The sequence below is a fragment of the Lissotriton helveticus genome, chromosome 10 (assembly GCF_964261635.1).
Source record: "Lissotriton helveticus chromosome 10, aLisHel1.1, whole genome shotgun sequence".
NCBI classification, from domain to species: domain Eukaryota; kingdom Metazoa; phylum Chordata; class Amphibia; order Caudata; family Salamandridae; genus Lissotriton; species Lissotriton helveticus.
Window position 1 is genome coordinate 909,325,070 of NC_136071.1, and position 17,651 is coordinate 909,342,720.

General features: G+C 46.8%; 1 protein-coding gene across 1 annotated transcript in view; it reads right to left on the reverse strand.

Moving 5' to 3' along the window:
• Positions 1 to 17,651, reverse strand: part of IGF2BP3 (insulin like growth factor 2 mRNA binding protein 3) — a 1,020,294-nt gene that overhangs the window by 182,571 nt on the left and 820,072 nt on the right. The window lies entirely within an intron of this gene.

Below are 17,651 nucleotides of genomic sequence, written 5' to 3' on the forward strand. Positions count from 1 at the left end.
GAGAAAGAGAGACGGGCGTTTTCAATAAAAGGTGTTATTTATTGAGCAGTCTTCTTTCTCATGCAAGAGAAATGAGTTGCCACAATTGCAATACTTGTCATAAAGTAAAGTGCGTACAGTAAAAGGAGTATTATGAAATAATACTGTAAAAACATTGATATGGTTTCTTAGCCATATGATACTTTAAAATGGATAAAATATATACATACATAAAAACATTGACTAACGTACTCAACTGGTGGTTCTAAGATACGCCTACCCCGGTGTACCTGACCTAAGCCTAATACGTGGGAAGGAGTAAGTAAGTTGCAGTTTAAGTTAAGTTGGTTTTTGCAAAGAATCTGAATCAAGAAATCTCTTAAGGGTTTAGTCAGCTCCGTACCTCGGTTCTAGAATGTAGGAGGTCTTGTATCTCTCTCTCAGGACTCATTCTCCCAGCAACCCGCAAGGGTGACTGGAAACACCAGAGCTGGATTTTCTCGGCTGGAGAAAAAGACAGCGTCTCTCTCAGTGCGTCAAGAGAGGGTCGGCTTCCTTCGGCTCTCGCATCATCTGGGCGTCGGGCAAGTAGATAGCCGCTCTGCTCCAAACCACTGTGTGTCTGCTTAAGGCAACGTTGGTATATTTATACCTGAAAGGTGCCGTGTTTAACATAAGGTTGGACATAAGACGTCACTAAGAACTAACAGTTCTTTCTGGACTCCTGGAGTTCTTGTGCAAATCAAAACAAATGCAGGGGGAATTGCCGGGCTGCTGGAGGCTTGGTTTGTTTAAAGAACACGTTGTGCTTTCTAGGAGTCTATGGGAGTAGCCTTGCCGTATTTGGACTGCATGGGCTATTACTAAATATGGATATGATTCTTATGCCTTTATAAGGATATTATTTATTATAACCACATAAGGGCATAAATTGGGAATATCGAATTAGGGTCCTAGATAGAAACACAACACCAGACTTCCTCTTAACAGACATGGCAGAAACAGAAACTAATACAATCTCGAAACAAAGTATCAGTTAGAAAGATAGTGTTGTAAATCAATCTTTAGACCCTAGTGTAATTTTCCTGATTCATGCCCTTATATAGGTATAGTTTACTCGATCCTTATATAGGCATAGAAATCCTCTCCATATTTAGTCTGAGCCTATGCAGCCCAAATACGGCATGGCTACTTCCCCTAGGTTCCAAGAATCTACAACGATTTCTTAGAGAAACCCGCCTTCAGCAGCTCAGGCCTTCCCCTTGCCTGTATGCTAATTTATCTAGGAAATCAAGGAGTTTTCTAGGGATTGAGTCCCTATATGACGTTATTAAGTCCAATCACACGTCAATCTCGGCACCTTCATAGTATAAATATGCCCAGACAAACACACGGTGGTTTGGAGCAGATCAACTTACTACTTGCCCGACGCCCTGCATCAGCAAGTGCCGAAGGAAGCCGACCCTCCACCTGACGCACTGAGAGACGCTATCCTTTCTCCAGCTGAGAAATCCAGCTCCAGTGTTTCTGGTTTACCCTTGCGGGTTGCTGGGAAATCGAGTTCAGCGAGAGAGAGATACAAGACCTCCTTCATTCTAAACCAAAGGTACGGAGCTGATTAAACTTAGAGAATTCCTTATCAGACTCTTGGCAGAGAATTACTAAACTTAAGCTACTCCTTACTTACTCCCTCCCTCGTACTACACTTAGGTTAGGTACACCGGGGTAGGAGTATTTTAGAAGCACCAGTTGAGTACTTTTAGCCATATTTTATCATTTTATGTATTTTATATGTTTTAAGCAACTTATGGCTTAGAAACCATATCATGCTTTTACAGTACTACTTTATAATACTGTTCGTATTATACGCCTTGTACTTTATAACCAGTATTACGATTGTAGCAGTACATTTCTTATGCTTGAGAGATGAGACAGTTCAATAAATACTTTTATTGAAAACGCCCGTCTTTTCCTTTTCTCAGCAACTCTGGTGAAACGAAGCATGCACGAATGACTGAGTGAAATAACTATTGTTTCCGCGACTCTAAAGATACGTTTCATTCTGGGGAAACAAAGTTGTCATGTTATATGGTTGTTAGAAACGAATCCCTTGTTTATTCGAGAAAGTTTCTAGTGACCTCTGGGCTAGTTGGCACTCACAATTAAGTTTAATAGACTCGGTAGAGACCTAGTTGACCTCAGTCCTACGTCTAATCTACAGTGTTTCTTATTCCAATGCGCAGAGCCTATTGGGAATATAGGAACTACACTACCCAAAAAATTCATTAGCGTCGACAGCGTGGAAAAAAAGGAACGGACATCATCACGCGGACGTGTCTTCTTATGGCTCTGGTGACGTCATGCGGAGCCGCGTGCGGAGCCATGAGGCTGTGACGCCCTCGTCGGCACGGAGAGCTACGAAAAATTTCTGGGAAATGCTGGCGCAGGGGATATTCATAAGGTGAGGAATCCACAGGCAGATATATCCATCAGAATTCCATCTTTAAGAGATGTAGGGGCTTTTGGAAGCGAGGCAGAGGAGGAGTTGGTGGAGAGATGTCTGTACATGCCAAGGAGTGGCCGAATTGGATTAGGTTTAGGACCCATTGTTCTGATGTTATGTCTCGTCACTGCAGAAGAGAACAGGATATTTTGTCGCCCACCAGGGATGGAATAGGTGGGATAGTGGCAGACAGCTAGGAAAGGTCATTGGTGACGATCAATCTCCTTACCCTGGCGTCCTGATTTTCCTCTAAAATGTTGCAGGCCGCCGCAGGTGGCTGCGGTTAGTAAACTGGGGCCTGTACTGTTGAGTGTTGGAAGAATATGCTGGATAGCGAAATTGTTGACATCCTGATCTGTAAGATTGGTAACCTCTTCCTCAAGAGCCAAAAAAAGGCATTTTTCTCTACTGTAAAGTACCTAAAGACTTAGCCGTATCTGTCTTTTTTGATAGCATGCAAAGCTTCGTCAATGTGGCTGCCAAATAATTCTTCTCCATTATAAGGTAGGTCAAGAATCTTAGTAGGTACCTCAGGCCTGAATGAAGTGGCTTTAAGCAAGCCTTGATGCCTTAAGACGCCCGCTCCCGCTAGCTGCCTGAAATCAGTGGACGCCACATCCATAGAGCAGTCTATTACTTCAGAGGGGGTCCGCTCACCCTCATGAAGAATTCTTAGCTTTCTCCTTCTCATCTGGTGAACGTTTGTACAAGAATGGTGCCAAATCTGATGTAATCTGCCTATGTTAATGGCCCAATAAAACCAGAGAATTTGCGGCATGTACTTTCAAAGCTGACAGTCAAAAAATGCTTCCCGATGTTGTCAAGCCTTCGGCCTTCTTTATCAGGAAGAGCAGTCAGGGGAGCTGAAGGATTCTTAGATCGTCGCTGCGCTGCTTGTGAGCTCATCGAATCTGGTTTTGGATGACCTATTAAGCAAGCGGGAGAGTCATCCGGGGCTTTATATTTTTTGTCCAGCCTCAGCAACACCGGTGCTGGATTCTGCATTATTCTCAGTCCCACTACACATTTATAATCAATAATAGACATAGACCTTAGCTATTTTCTATAAAGTTCTTTAAACTCGTGCAGGAAACAGTCCTGCTGATGCACAGGCATCAGTAAATCAAAACGCTTTGCCGCTCTCTCCAGAAGGTTGTGGAAACCCCAAATTTCTTCCAGAGATGAATCCGCTCGTGGGAGAGATGGAGAAGCCGGAGTGGTAATGATGTAAGAATCTCATTCATCCTGCTGAATCTCTCCTTCTCGGTCTACTTCCTCATCAGAGGATGACAACTGTTGTACAGGAGCAACCTGAGGCGGAAGCTGAACCCTAGGAGACTGTTGGAGAAGAGGGGAGCGAACCTGTGCCTGTGGAAAAGAAGGCAGAGAGGGAGGAGGAGGAGCCTGATGGATAATCTGCTCTGTCAGAAATCTCCTCATATAGTCTGCCAGCCAGCATAAATTGTAGGTCTGTTATAAGACTTGAAGGGAGGTAGATTATTTCCTATTGTTGATACTGCTGTAGCGGATGGTAATATTAATGGCCATAACCATCATCCTCATCAGAATACTCTTGGTATTTGACATTAAGGTCCGATGGGCTTAAGGCTGCCCAAAAGAGACTATCATCTTCAGACCCCTCATCTTCTTTCAAGAACTGGGATGGCAAAAGAGACTGCACCTGACTAGGTGAGGTTAAAGCTGGTGTCAACTGAATTTTTGTAATTTTAAGTTTTTCCTTCCTAGTCGTCGACACCGTTGATTGCTGCTTCACGGCCAAATCTTGGACCACCGCCGGAATCACTTTTGCTGACAAAGGCTGCTTCTCTTGGTCCATCAACGGATTTGTCTTCGTAGACTGCAAACTATTGGAGACTGGGATCTTCGTCGACGGCAATGCCGATGACACTTCCGCCGTCGACGAGGGTCCTCTTGTGGACAGTCGTCGACGGGGTTTCAGTCGATGGGATAGTTGGCGACAGTCGACGGGTGGGTCATTACCCGGACTTAGCCCCTCGACGACAATGAAGACTTTCAAGACACAATTTGCTTTGTTGACGATAAAGGGACATTACCCATTGACGAGGTAGTCGACGAAGAAATCAACACTGCAGATACAGCAACGGTGGTAACTGTAGACACGGTCTATGTGGTCAAAATCACCACAGGAGAGAATTTTCTCGTCAATGGTGGGGTCGACAAGCTGCTCATCGGCGGTGCTGAAGTAGGCTTTTTGAAGGTATGCTTCAGTTTCATAAGTGGAGTTGAAGGTTCTCAAGCAGGTTTTATGATAAAGTCTTCTTTTCTTCGTGGGAAGATTTGCTGACAGACGTACCTTGCTTCGGAATGTAATCAGATGACTTATTTCACCCTTTTTTAGGGGGGCAGCGACGATGAACCAGCAGGGCCATCTAAAGGTCATTTTTTAGGAGGATTTGGCAGAAGCATCACTCTCCACATCACAGACCACTCTGTTCCTGTTTGCAAGCCTTCCTTCACGATCTTTAAGAGTCTTTGTAAAAAAAGTCTGATTTACCTTGAACTCCATAGGTTTGTGGTCAGCATACAAGCGGTATAGGCAGTCTTGTGCTTAGCAATGTGCAGTCTTTTCTTCCTGCAAGTACGACAGGCTCTGAAAAGACCTTTGTTTAGGTGTCTGACATGGTGGATCACTGAGTTGGGTGAAAATACTCCAAATTAAAGAAATAGAAGAAAAGAGCAGATCTTAGTGGAGACTCCCTTAGCACAACGTGTTGTTCAACACCTACGGTAGAGGAGCTTCTCTCAGGAAGGTTCTACAGGGTGGTCTCTTCTGATTGGCTAGTTCTAAGTTTGGTCTTTTTTAGGTCGAGCCTTTGCGCAGCGCGCCTGCGCTGCTCTAAGGATATGGCCTCTTGTAGCTGACCAGGACTTTTCACATGTGTTTCTTTTTTGCTTATTTTAATTGGGCTCTGTGTGCTGTCTTTCAAAAAAGACAGCACACAATTTGTCAAAGGCGGGTGCATGTCCCGCCTTTTCTCTGCCCACATCCTAACCAGTGCGGTGACATCAATTTTTAATTATCGTGCCCAGACGTGGGAGCGATAATTGAAAACAGATAGACTGCTCCCTCACACAAGTGTGCACTCTCACGCAACACTCGCGGGCTTGTTTTTTTGGAACAAAGGTGAGGCACAGTGTTGTGTCATGCTGGCTTCATTCTGCCAATTGAAGTATACTTCAGGAATAAGCTGGTTCACCATTGACCGTCTTACACTGTATAACAGTAGGGGGCCAGAGAAACATCAATTTGGAATCGCGGCCTGGAGGACGGCCGAGACCGGGGGATCGCCAGAGACGGGTGACCGCTCTGCAGTGGAACAACAGCAGGGCCGGAAACCGGAAGTTGCCGGTCTGGCCCGCTGGACACGAACGGAGGTGCCGGAGTCTAACTTCGGGGGCGAGGAGGCGCGAAGGACCTGTGGGGGTGCCTACTAGGTGGCCCCCGCCCTCTCCCGTGAAGCCCCCGGACCTGCACTGAGTATACTGTGCTGTGGAGCCCCGAGCTTTCGCGGTGAGGTGGCAGCTTGGTAGGGTGGGGTGTTGGGGGCGAGTGGATAGTTATTTGCTTTCCCCCCCACTCACGGGCCCTGGATTTGGCACTCAGTGGGGCAGCAGCAGATTGCCTGATGCGTGGACTCCGTGTGGGGCTGAGACCCCAGGAAGTGTGATGGTGTGGGCGATCCTGCCCGTGTTGGAATCCTGCTTCTGGACTGCAGTGCACACATTGTCTCCTCTGTAGAATAGGGGCTCCATGAGGTTCCGCCTGCTGAGTGACAGTGTATGGGGGCCTTTCACCTGGACTATATATCCATCTGACACACTCCATATGGAAAAGGGTCCAAGGATACCCGACCCTATCATGGCCGAAAATGATGACTTCTTCCCCCCCCCTGCTGAACTTTGACTTACACTTCCCGTCCAAAACTGCGCCTACCCTAATGCGAACATCTGCCATTCTTTCTTTCCTCCCTGCTCTACTCCTCTCCACTTACCTGCTACTGACCTCTGCCCTCACCTTGTCCTGGCCCTAGTCCCCACCCTGCTTACCCGTGAATTTTCCCTTGGCATGTGAGATCTAGCTATTTTGCCTGATGCTCGATGGAGCTACCTGGTTTAGCTATAGGGGAGAAAGGTCGGGGATTCCATCCTTGGACGTCACCTACCCAGTCGGTCTTCAGTCAGACTTCCTTTCATCCCTCCTGTCATCTCTTCCCGCATCCTCCCTCTATGTCTCTCCTTCTCTCCTCTCTCAATATTTTGAGACTGAACTATTTTGTCTGATGCCCGATGGAGCTACCTGGTTTAGCTATTGGGGAGATGGGCCGTGGACTCCCTCCTTTGTCGTCACCTACCCAGTCGGCCTTTAGACCGACTTCTTTTCGTCTCTCCATGTTGTATATCCCCTTTCCTCCCTTTTCTCACCCTCTCCTCTAAGCTCCATTATTTTGCCCTCCATGCTCGTTTTATGTTTCCCTTGAGACCTAGCTATTTGGCCAAAGCCCAGTGGAGCTACCTGATAGCTATAGAGAAGATGGGTTTTGGGACTCCCCCTCGACCTTCACCTACCCAGCCGGACTTTGGGCAGACCTTCCTCCGTCTTTCTGCTGTATCTCCCCTTTACCCTTACCCCCTTCCCCTCTATACTCCACTTATCTCGTTCTCTATACTCTTGTAATTGTTTTTCTAGCAACTGTTGTATATTGAAACTGATGTAATCTTGGAATTTTGTTGAACCTCATGTAAAGCGCTCCGATACCTCCGGGTCTAGTCAGTGCTATATAAAACTCTTTAAATAAAATAAAATAAATAAATAAATTACCCCCTTAATTTGGCTCTAGTTGCGCTTCTGTACTGACGTGAGTGCTGGTGTTTACCTTAAAACGAGCTCCTTCTTTATTTCTCTTCATTGGGTTGACTTTCCTTTGAGCACGCTACTGGGCATAATTCCTGATATTCCCTTTTCTTAAATTTGAAGCAGATGAGGACTTTGTTTCAGTGAATATATCTAGCATATAATGGCAGATAAAGATTTTTTTAAATATTGGACTTCATAAGCATGTGGTAACTTGGAAAAGACCAGTCTGAATCCAAATTCAAGGTCCAAGCACCCCAGAGAAACTAATTTGGATTGCAGACATGGGCCACCTTCTTGTGAAGATGTGCAAATCTAATTCCAGTACTGGAGTGAGACTTTGCTGCCACTTGCTCCTCAGCTTACAGTCTGCTTCTAGAGAAGGTAAACCACCTGTTTTCAGGAGGCAAGAAGGCATAAATGATCATATACACATCACTGGCTCTCCAGGTCTGTATGTTTTTCGCATGTTTAATTCAGCATCTCATGTTTACTTACAGGTAGCGATTGACTGTGGTCGTCTCTGGTATTGCTTAAGTTGGGTTGATTTCAGTTTTGTCACGTGCTTCCGTTAGGAAGAGGTTTAAAATGTTCAGCTTCAAGAGTTCAAGCAGTCTTTGTTCAGGTCAAGACAACTTTCAATTGAGCTGCAGGTTGCAGCTCAGAACTGTCGGTAGCTACATTCTGCCTTCACTGGTACGAGTACACTCCTATGACCATCAGCTTTAAATATTGCATAAGCTATTTTTCACAGGGGCATTGAATACATAAACAATCGCAGGATAAGCAGTAACAGAACAAATTTCAAGTGTTTCACCGAGACGGTGGGAACAGAACTAATAAGTATACTATGCCAAGCAAGAGCAGGAAACTGGTAGACTGATGTCTTTTATCCACCGTAATTGCAAAAATCTCATCAGAGGTTAAATATTTGCTAAAGAGATTTTGGCTCTGTGGATGGACAATTTTTTTAAATTGTATTTATTTATTGAGAGAGTTTTTATAGCGCTGGCAGAACCCATGGTTATCAGAGTGCTTTACAACATGTAAACAGGCAATAAGGAAAACAGACAAAACGAACAAGCATTGGCATAGCCAATAGGTCTCACCTTTGGGACCTTGTAAGTGTTTAGCCATGCAACAGTTGATGTTGTTGCACCAGGATATTGTGCTGCATAACTAAATACTTATACTGTCCCAAAGGTGAGACCTATTGGCTATGCCAATGCTTGTTTACCAAAGGACAGGAATGTGTTACCAAACCTTTTAAGGCCTAAGGCCTTTTGTTCTATGTCTAATGGCACATTTCTTTTAATAATACCGCTGACTCCCATCTCGACAACCGAGTATGATTCAAGCATGTGAATCTGTGAAAGTTCCAATACTGGAGTTGTCTTTAAGTCCACCACACACAAGATGTTGAAATTCACCTTCATGTTCACTTAAAGCTGCCCACCTTAGGGGTGTGAATATCCTGGAAGTAACACCTCCTTGCATAGCTAATTTATTGCCTGCGCCTGCCGTGGTGGCAATGGGCCTCAGAGCAGGGCGTGGCATCTCCCAAATCTGGGTTAAGTCAGGTTTGCATATTAAAGGCTGTGTGCTCTTTGACGATCCTTGCCTTGCCATGCTAATTTACTAGCAATCCTAATGGAGGAGGTGTAAACATGTCCTGCCAGAGCAGGCATTCTTTCTGACCTCTGAGAGCAGGGATCTCAACTCCTAGGGTGATAGAACTAGTCTGTGGTGGCAGGCTGAAGAGGACCAGTCAGCCAGCACACTAGAGAACTAGTAGGGTGCAGGAGAAACATCTAACGTACCCTTCTGGGAGCATGAATTAAGACATTCAACACTGGAATCGGTGTGGGTTTATTAATACAAGGTGTTCGATACCGAACACCATGGGTTTCAGTGAAGCCATTATGTAGTCGGGAAACTCGTTTTGATCAGTGCCCAGTACATGGCTTCCCTGCTCACTTGTAATATCCAGCAATTGAACCAGACATTACAGGGGCATATCTCCTCATTCAGATATATCCCCATGTGGTATAATGTACCCTCCAGTGTTTTTGCAGAAGTGTGCCATGTCATGTTTTCAAATATGGTTCGCACAATGTCATGCAGCCTGCACTGGCAGTCTGTGTGGAGTTTGTGTGTGGGTCCCGTGGGGTGGCATAACATATGCTGCAACCCTTAGGGGACCCTCTTTAGAACCCATACCCTAGGTACCTGGAGTACCATGTTGTAGGGACCTACAGGGATGCTGCTAAAGACCTTAGCCGATTGTGAAGCAATCAGACATCACTGTTTTAAGGACAGAGCACGGAGGACTAGTTAGCAAGCCTCAGTACACAGTCAATCGAAAACTAGCATCTAGCAGCTAAAATAAGGGCAAAAAGTGGGAGACCAACAGTAACACAAACCCAGTTTCCTGCAGGGAACATACGCTTTAATCAGCATTTAAAAAACGGTTGGTTGTGAACAAACAACATTTGGTTTAATATCAATTACAGGCCTGCATAGAGAAATGGCAAAAAATAAGCTATCATTCTGCACTAAAAATTTATCTACAGTAGAGGGTCTTCAGTCTGACTGAACTGCAGACCACACAAAAATTTAGCAGAATTCTTACATTTTCCAGAATAAGAATTCGCTCATCTTTTGTCCACAAACAGTGGGTAAACTGTACCAAGAAATGAGTTCCTTTAGTAACCCTAAATGTGAACACACTAAAAACGTGTATACTTACATTATTGGGTTAACCATAGGAGGAAAAATAGTATTATGAAGTAATTTCATTCATACGTCCTTCGGTTACAGATATCAACCCCAAGACGACATAGCAAAGAATGAAAATAATTGCATTTTTTAGTATCTACTATCTTGAAGGGAGTTTACTGCGGAGTGGTAGCCTTTAATTTAAGATTTGGAGTTGTGAACGGAAATCCCACGGTGCAGACATTCCTTCTAACAAACTGCTCGAATGAAAGATGGCAGAATGCTCTGATCATCTCAGCATTGCAAGCTTTTTGTTCTGCCACCTGTACATTTAAGCTTTTCCTTTGCAGGATCAAATCAGAAAGGAAGGCAGCACACATCTGTGGAGATCAAAGCAAAATCATGAAATTGAAGTTTACAAGTGGCAAAACCCTCAAGCTAGAACATGATAATCATTACAACTGACCTAAAGGGGACAGACTCTTAGGGGATTAGGAGTTTTGAAATATTAAGTAGTAGGTTCCACAGTAATCAATCTAAAAATGATTAAGTTCTCCGGACATATACCATACGATTCAGTGTCCTAAAATAGGAGGCATTAGTTGCTGCTTGCGTCGATCCAACACCTTGGAATGTGTGTGTACATGCCATTGTCATTTTGCAAGAAAAATTACACATTTATTTGAAAAGAAAGGTGGATCAAAGAGATTATCTCCAATTAGAATTTCTGAAAATGTTGCTTTAGTAAACGGATTCCCCTGAAAAAATATTCACTGCTCATTGTGTGTATATACATATTGTTTTAATGTGACTGGGGCCGTCTTGCTATTACTTGTTGTGCAATATTGATTCATAAATGCGAATCTATTGCCCAGACAAATCACCAGCTTCCAAAAGACTACAATTTAGCTGCCTGGAAAATCCAGGTCTATTCAAAGATTGTCTTCTTAACCACTAAGAGTGATCCTTTACCACAGTAACTGCAAACACGATCCACTGCTTTCGAAGAGTAAAGGGGGGATGGATATAAAATGTATGTAAGTTGGGATTGGACAGAGGTTAAATTGGGTAGATTTAACACAGCTGACTTGTGTAGACTTTGGGAGGAAATAATCCCAAAGTGCATACATCCTTCTCAGAACGTTAACAACTTTGTTGGTGTCCTTAGGACTATTTAATGAAAAACGGCTAAATGCCTTGGAAACTGAAAATATGTCTCTACAATACATGCTGTGAACCCAAAAACTAGAAATCACACAGCCAGCCTCTTTTTATACCTGCTGCTTGCATGAGAAATCATTTACTAAATTTGCAATAATATATTCACAACTCTAAAATGTCAATACCGGGGGGAGGAGCTTCGCGGGCATCCAAGATGGTCGCGTGAGTGAGGAGCTCCCGAGACCCGCGCCGCCCTTCGCATCTATCCTTTCTAAATCCTGATTTTACCGATGTGCTTTTGAAGGCAAACTCTGGCTGACATCAACATTCTTCGAAAAATCGGAATCGGACGCTTGGGTCCATTTTTACATCGTCTGGAACTTTCTCGGCCCGCCCGAGGCGACACCGGGGGCTCAGTTGATTTGCTGGCCAGGGAGTAGTTGAACAACATCGGCCGAAGGGGTTTCTCCCCCTGGACAGTCTCTGTCTAACTTTCGGTTTCACTTCCTACTCCCGGCGTGGATTGACTGGTCTGCGGCTCAGATTGACTCCTGCTCCAGCCAGGTCTCGCAGCACTGTTTCCAGCCATTCCATTTGACCATCGTGGCCTCAACGTTGTTGACATCTGCGCCCCTTTGGTCCGGTTTCGTGGCTTTTTGGTCTCATCACGTTCGGCCATTTTCACCAGGTCGCGCGGGCCCCTCCGGGGTCCCTATTTCAATATGGCCGCTAGACACGAGCCGGAGAAACGGAAGACCAAGGCACTGCTTCGTGGGGGCCCATCCCAGACGAATATTATGGATCATTATTCTCAACTAAAGGGATCCTCCAGCAGTGCTAGCCATTCGCTTGACGATCCTAAGGCTGTATCTGCCGCGACGGAAATATCGTTGCAGGATGTCATGGGCGCCATCACCGGCCTTCAGACCTCCATGGGACAGCAGTATGAGGCGCTTGCCTCCAAGATAGACACGGTGGCTGTGGATGTTACGTTAATCAGAGCGGACTTCGCGAAGACCAATGAGAGGGTTAAGGAGTTAAATTTTAAGACTTCCAGTCTGACCACTGATGTTACTGAAATCCAAACGGAGAGCGGGAACCTGCGTTCCTCTCGTGACATGATGGCACGTCGTCTGGAGGATTACGAAAATCGGTCCCGTCGCAATAACGTGTGCATTATTGGCGTTCCTGAGACTTCCGAGCCCTCTGCTACTGACCTCCTAGTGGAAGATCTGGTCTCGAACCATCTTGCTCCCCCCGGGCTTACCAAATTCTTTGCGGTCGAGCGAGCTCACAGGGTTCCGGGAGGGAAGGCTCAGCCCGGGGCTCCCCCGAGACCCATTGTTGCCAGATTGTTCCACTTCAGGGACAGGGACGCTATCCTGCAAGCTTCCCGGGACAAAGGCCCAGTGAAGTTCGAAAATTCTACTGTGAACTTCTATCCCGACTTTACTCCATTTGTTCAGCGGCGGAGGATGGGGTTTCAGGGAGTCAAGAGCCGTTTGCGGGACCTGGGATTCAAGTATGCCATGCTGTTTCCGGCCAGACTTCGTGTGGAACATGGTGAACGAACGTTTTTCTTTGATCGCCCGGACAGTGTCAGTGACTGGCTTGACTCTTTGCCCAAAAGGGATGATCGAACTGGGCACCCCGGCGGTGCTGAAGGTGGCTTGTCGGAGCCGGAATGTTGCTTGGATCCTGGCATCTGAACTTCTCTACTTTCTCGGCTGAGTCTGGACTTTGGTTCTTTGTGTTTTTATTTTATCGCTTGGGCCTGAGGGTGGCGGGGGTTACTGGGGTCTCTTTCTCCTCCTGGGTTCTTTGTGTAGAGTAGTTTCACTATGGGGCGACAGGCACACTGCAAGTTGGGGTGGCTTCTGAGTCGTACGCAGGGGTGCAGGGTGGGGGGCGTTGTAACGGGTTTCAGTTGGGGGGTGGTGGGGGGGGACTGTGTTTTTTTCTTGTCACAAGGCTTCATATTGATTTTTCTTTCTGCTAGTGTCATTTGGGTTCGTGTGTGGGGCGCCCTGCTTTATTCTCGGGGATGGGGGGTGGTGAGTTGAGACTGTTGTCCTGGAATGTTAATGGGTTGGGAGACAGAATAAAGCGGGGGTGGTCTTGCAGTTTCTCAGACGCCATTCTCCTGATGTTGTTCTCCTACAGGAGACGCATCTGATTGGTAACGTCTGCCAAGCTTTGAATAGGCGTGGTTATCGCTTAGTTGCTCACACTGGTTTCACTTCGGGCTCCCGGGGGGTGGGCATTCTCATTCGGTCATCTCTCCCTTTCGAGATTGATGAGGTGATCCTTGATGATAGGGGGCGCTATGCTGCCCTTTCGGGTAGATGGGAGGGGAAGACTCTCTCCATTCTCTCGATCTATGTCCCTCCGGGCCTACAGGCCCCTACTTATGCTGATCTGGGTAAGGTCATGCTAGGGTTACCCGAGGGTCTTCTTATCCTTGGTGGGGACTTTAACTCCGTTGTCTCTGGTACTGCTGACCGTTTTCCCCCCTGGGAGTTGGTCAGATCTCAGATGTGGCTTAGTGATTTGCTGGAGACTTTTGGGTTCATCGATAGCTGGAGACTGATGCATCCCACACAGCTTCAGTACACCTTCCACTCCGAGGCGCATGGTAGTCTCTCCAGGCTAGATTATTTCCTGATGCCATCAGCCCAATCTTCCCTCATTGACGTGGTTCGTCATCTCCCCAGGGGTATATCGGACCATTCTCCTTTGTGGCTTCGGTTTCGGGTTGGAGTTGGCAGTGCGGGTGGGGTGGCCCCCATCAACCCTTGGTATTTCCGTAATCCTAAGACCCGTTCTGAACTTGTGAAAGCTATTGACCACTACTTCAATGACAATGTGGGGTCTGTTTCTTCTTCTGTTTCGCTGTGGGAGGCTTTCAAGACGGTTATCCGTGGGCAGTCACTGTCACTTATTGCTGCTGCAAAGAAGGCTAAAAATGAGGAAATGGTGCGAATTGAAACTGAGATTACTGCGCTTGAGAATGATCTCGGTTCTGGAGTGACACGTTTGGCATCGCATTCCCTCAGTTTGAAGCAGGCTGATTACAAGGCCCTCGTCACCGATGCGGCTAAGGTGATGTACAGTGAGCAGCCGGGCCGGCTGTATGACGTGGGGGACAAGGCCTGTAAATTGATTGCGTGGCTGGATAAGAAAGAGAGAGAGAATCGTGTTGTCCCTGTGATTGAGAAGCTGGATGGTGAGCGTGTTATTGAGCCTGTTGGGATCGTTGATTGTTTTGTTGACCACTTTCAAACTGTGTATGCCTCGGTCTCTGTTAGAGACGAGGAGGATTCCCGGTTACTTCTTCGGGACATTGCGTTGCCCTGTCTTTCAGAGGACGACAGAGACCTCATGGACGCGCCTATCACGGTAGACGAGATCGCGGGTGCTATCCGTTCCCTCCGCTCTGGTAAAGCAATGGGCCCCAATGGCTTACCCATCGAATTGTATAAGCTACGACCCGACACCGTGGCACCCTATTTACAGGGGATGTTCCTGGAGGCTTTGGACTCTGGTTCCCTGCCCGCGGATCAGCGGCTTGCTACCATTGTGGTTCTCCACAAGGAGGGTAAGCCTTGTGATCGCTGTGCCTCGTATAGACCCATTTCATTGCTTAATGCTGAACCCAAAATTCTTGCCAAACTGTTGGCTAATCGCTTGGTTACGGTGATCGGGGACTTGGTCCATCCGGATCAGTCCGGTTTCATTCCTCATCGTAACACCGCCCTTAATCTGCGGAGACTCCATGGAGTTCTTGCGAAGGCTGCGACTCTCAGTGAGTCGGCCATTTTAGTTTGACTTGACGCTACGATGGCTTTCGATACCATTGAGTGGCCCTACCTTTGGGCTGCCCTCTCGAAGTTTGGGTTCGGCCCGGGGTTCATAGCTTGAGTTAAACTTCTTTATGAGAAGCCCCTGGCTCAGGTGGTGGTTAAAGGTAAGGTGTCCGGGGCCTTTACGCTCGGGCGGGGTACCCGGCAGGGCTGCCCGTTATCTCCGTTACTCTTCGCCCTCGCTTTGGAACCGCTGGCTGCGTGGCTCCGTTGGGAACCGTCCCGAGGGGCATTCGGTAGACTCCCGACTTTGAGGATCGTATCTCGCTTTACGCGGATGACATCCTCCTGTACCTTACCTCCCCTCGGAAGTCTCTTAATGTGCTTTTCGATGTTCTGACCTCCTTTGGGAAGAACTCGGGTCTCGTTATTAATTGGACTAAATCTTGTGTCTACGTTTTGGCTGGAGTACTCGCCCCATTGCCTCGTAGATGTCCAATTCAAGTGACTGAGACCGGCTTTAAATACTTGGGGATCTACATCTCCTTGGATGCCACTGTTCGTTATGAACGTAACTTGCTACCGCCTCTTCAAAGGCTGAAGTTAGATGTCGCTCGCTGGCGTCAGTTGCCGTTGTCCCCGCTGGGTCGTGCGGCTCTTTTTAAAATGATGTCGCTGCCCAGATTTTTGTACACTCTCCAGAACTCGTTTGATCTTGTTCCCTCTCGGTACTTTCGTGAGGTGGAGGGTCTACAAAGGCGACTTGTCTGGGACGGACGTGTACGCATTGCTTTGTCTAAACTCGACGGAGGTATTGCCCTCCCTGACATTAGGCGCTACTATTGGGCTTCCCAGCTGAGTGCGGTTAACCACGCGACGTATCCCCCTGGTCCGGTCCCGGCCTTTGCAATGGATAAACACCTTCTGCCGGGGGGGAATTTTAACAGGGCGCTTTATTCCCGGAGGCTCTGTAAATCACTGACAGGACCCACTAGGATTGCGGTACGAGTGTGGCGGGATGCGACTGCGGCTCTTGGATGGAAGGACAGACTCACCCGTGCGACCCCCCTGTATGATTCTGAATGTTTGGGTAATCTGTGGCGAACGAAAGGATTTGATAAATGGGATATGATTGGTATCAGCAAGGTGGGGGATCTTTGATCCAAGGGGGACGTTAAGTCCTTTGCGGTGCTACAGGCGGAGTACGAACTAGGAGATAGAGAATATTTCCGATATGCCCAGGTCCGACATGCCCTATTGTCGGTTTTCACCGTGGGTACGGATCTTCCCGAATCCTCTCCCCTCGAGGATCGTATCCTTGACGGACATGTGCCCGATAGCACAATTTCTCTGATCTATAAGAAGCTCATAAATAATAGGGCTGATCTGCTTGTGCGCCTCAGGGCCTCGTGGGCCGCTGATGGTCTAGAATTGGACGATGAGGACTGGCAATTCGCCTTGTCCTCACCTAAGGAGGTCGCCATACCAGCTCGCCTTAGATTCGTTCAACTCAAGATCCTCCATTGTGTGTACGTCACAGGTCAGAGTCTGGTTTGCATGGGTTATTCTATGGATGATCAGTGTAAGCGTGGATGCGGCATGACTGGCACCTTCCTCCATATCCTGTGGGAATGCCCGGTAGTGTGCGAATTTTGGTCCCGTGTACATGCAGTGATGGAAAGGGTGACTGGTGTTGCATTACTTCCCGAAGCCAGGCGTTGTCTCCTTAATGTCTGGGAACCCAATGACTACAATACGGCTCAGATCACCTGGGCGACCCTGGGCAACATGATTGCGAAAAGAGACATTGCACAGCTGTGGGGATCTAGTAGGCCGCCTACTGTATCGTCCTGGACGGAAAACATGGACTGGTGCATGTTTAGGGAGAAAACTGTTTATCTGTCACGGGGTCGTCCCAAGAAATGGAGTAGAATTTGGTCACAGTGGAACTCCTATCGTGGGGATGTCTGCACCCCGTCACACGCTTTGCTTCCCGAAGTCGCTTTGTCCCCATGATTGACATTCCACTTATTGACTTTTCATGTATTATTGCTGGTCTCCTCGCTGCCCCCCTCTCCCCTTATGTATATTAACTGTATGATATATGCCGTTGCGCCGGAGCGCCTTCTGCGCGGTCCCATGACCAACTGATCATTTGTCATTACTGCCTTGTGATGTTTGTTGTGTTTCTTGTTATTTCAATAAAAATAAAAAATAAAATAAAAATGTCAATACCTATTGGTGTTCTAGGCGTTTTGATTTCCATTCCGCAAGGTCATGATTTGACTCAATTACTGCAGCCACAAGTTTAAGGTATCAGACATGTCATTTCCCTCGACCTTTGTCTACAAGAGAAGCTACCCTACTTCCCAGTAATTCAATTGTTTAAATTTGGGGACTAAAGAGCTCCACAGATCCAATCAAACTCAAATGTGTTCTCAGAGATGAAGAGCATGGTACATGGCACCTTCTGTCAAAACATCTTGCCCTTTCAGTGGTAAGGACTTCTTGAGATAAATGAACTACATTTGGGGGAACGTATCAACTCACCTGCTAAGAGAAAACTCCATAAAAGAACAAATGACTGAGTTGG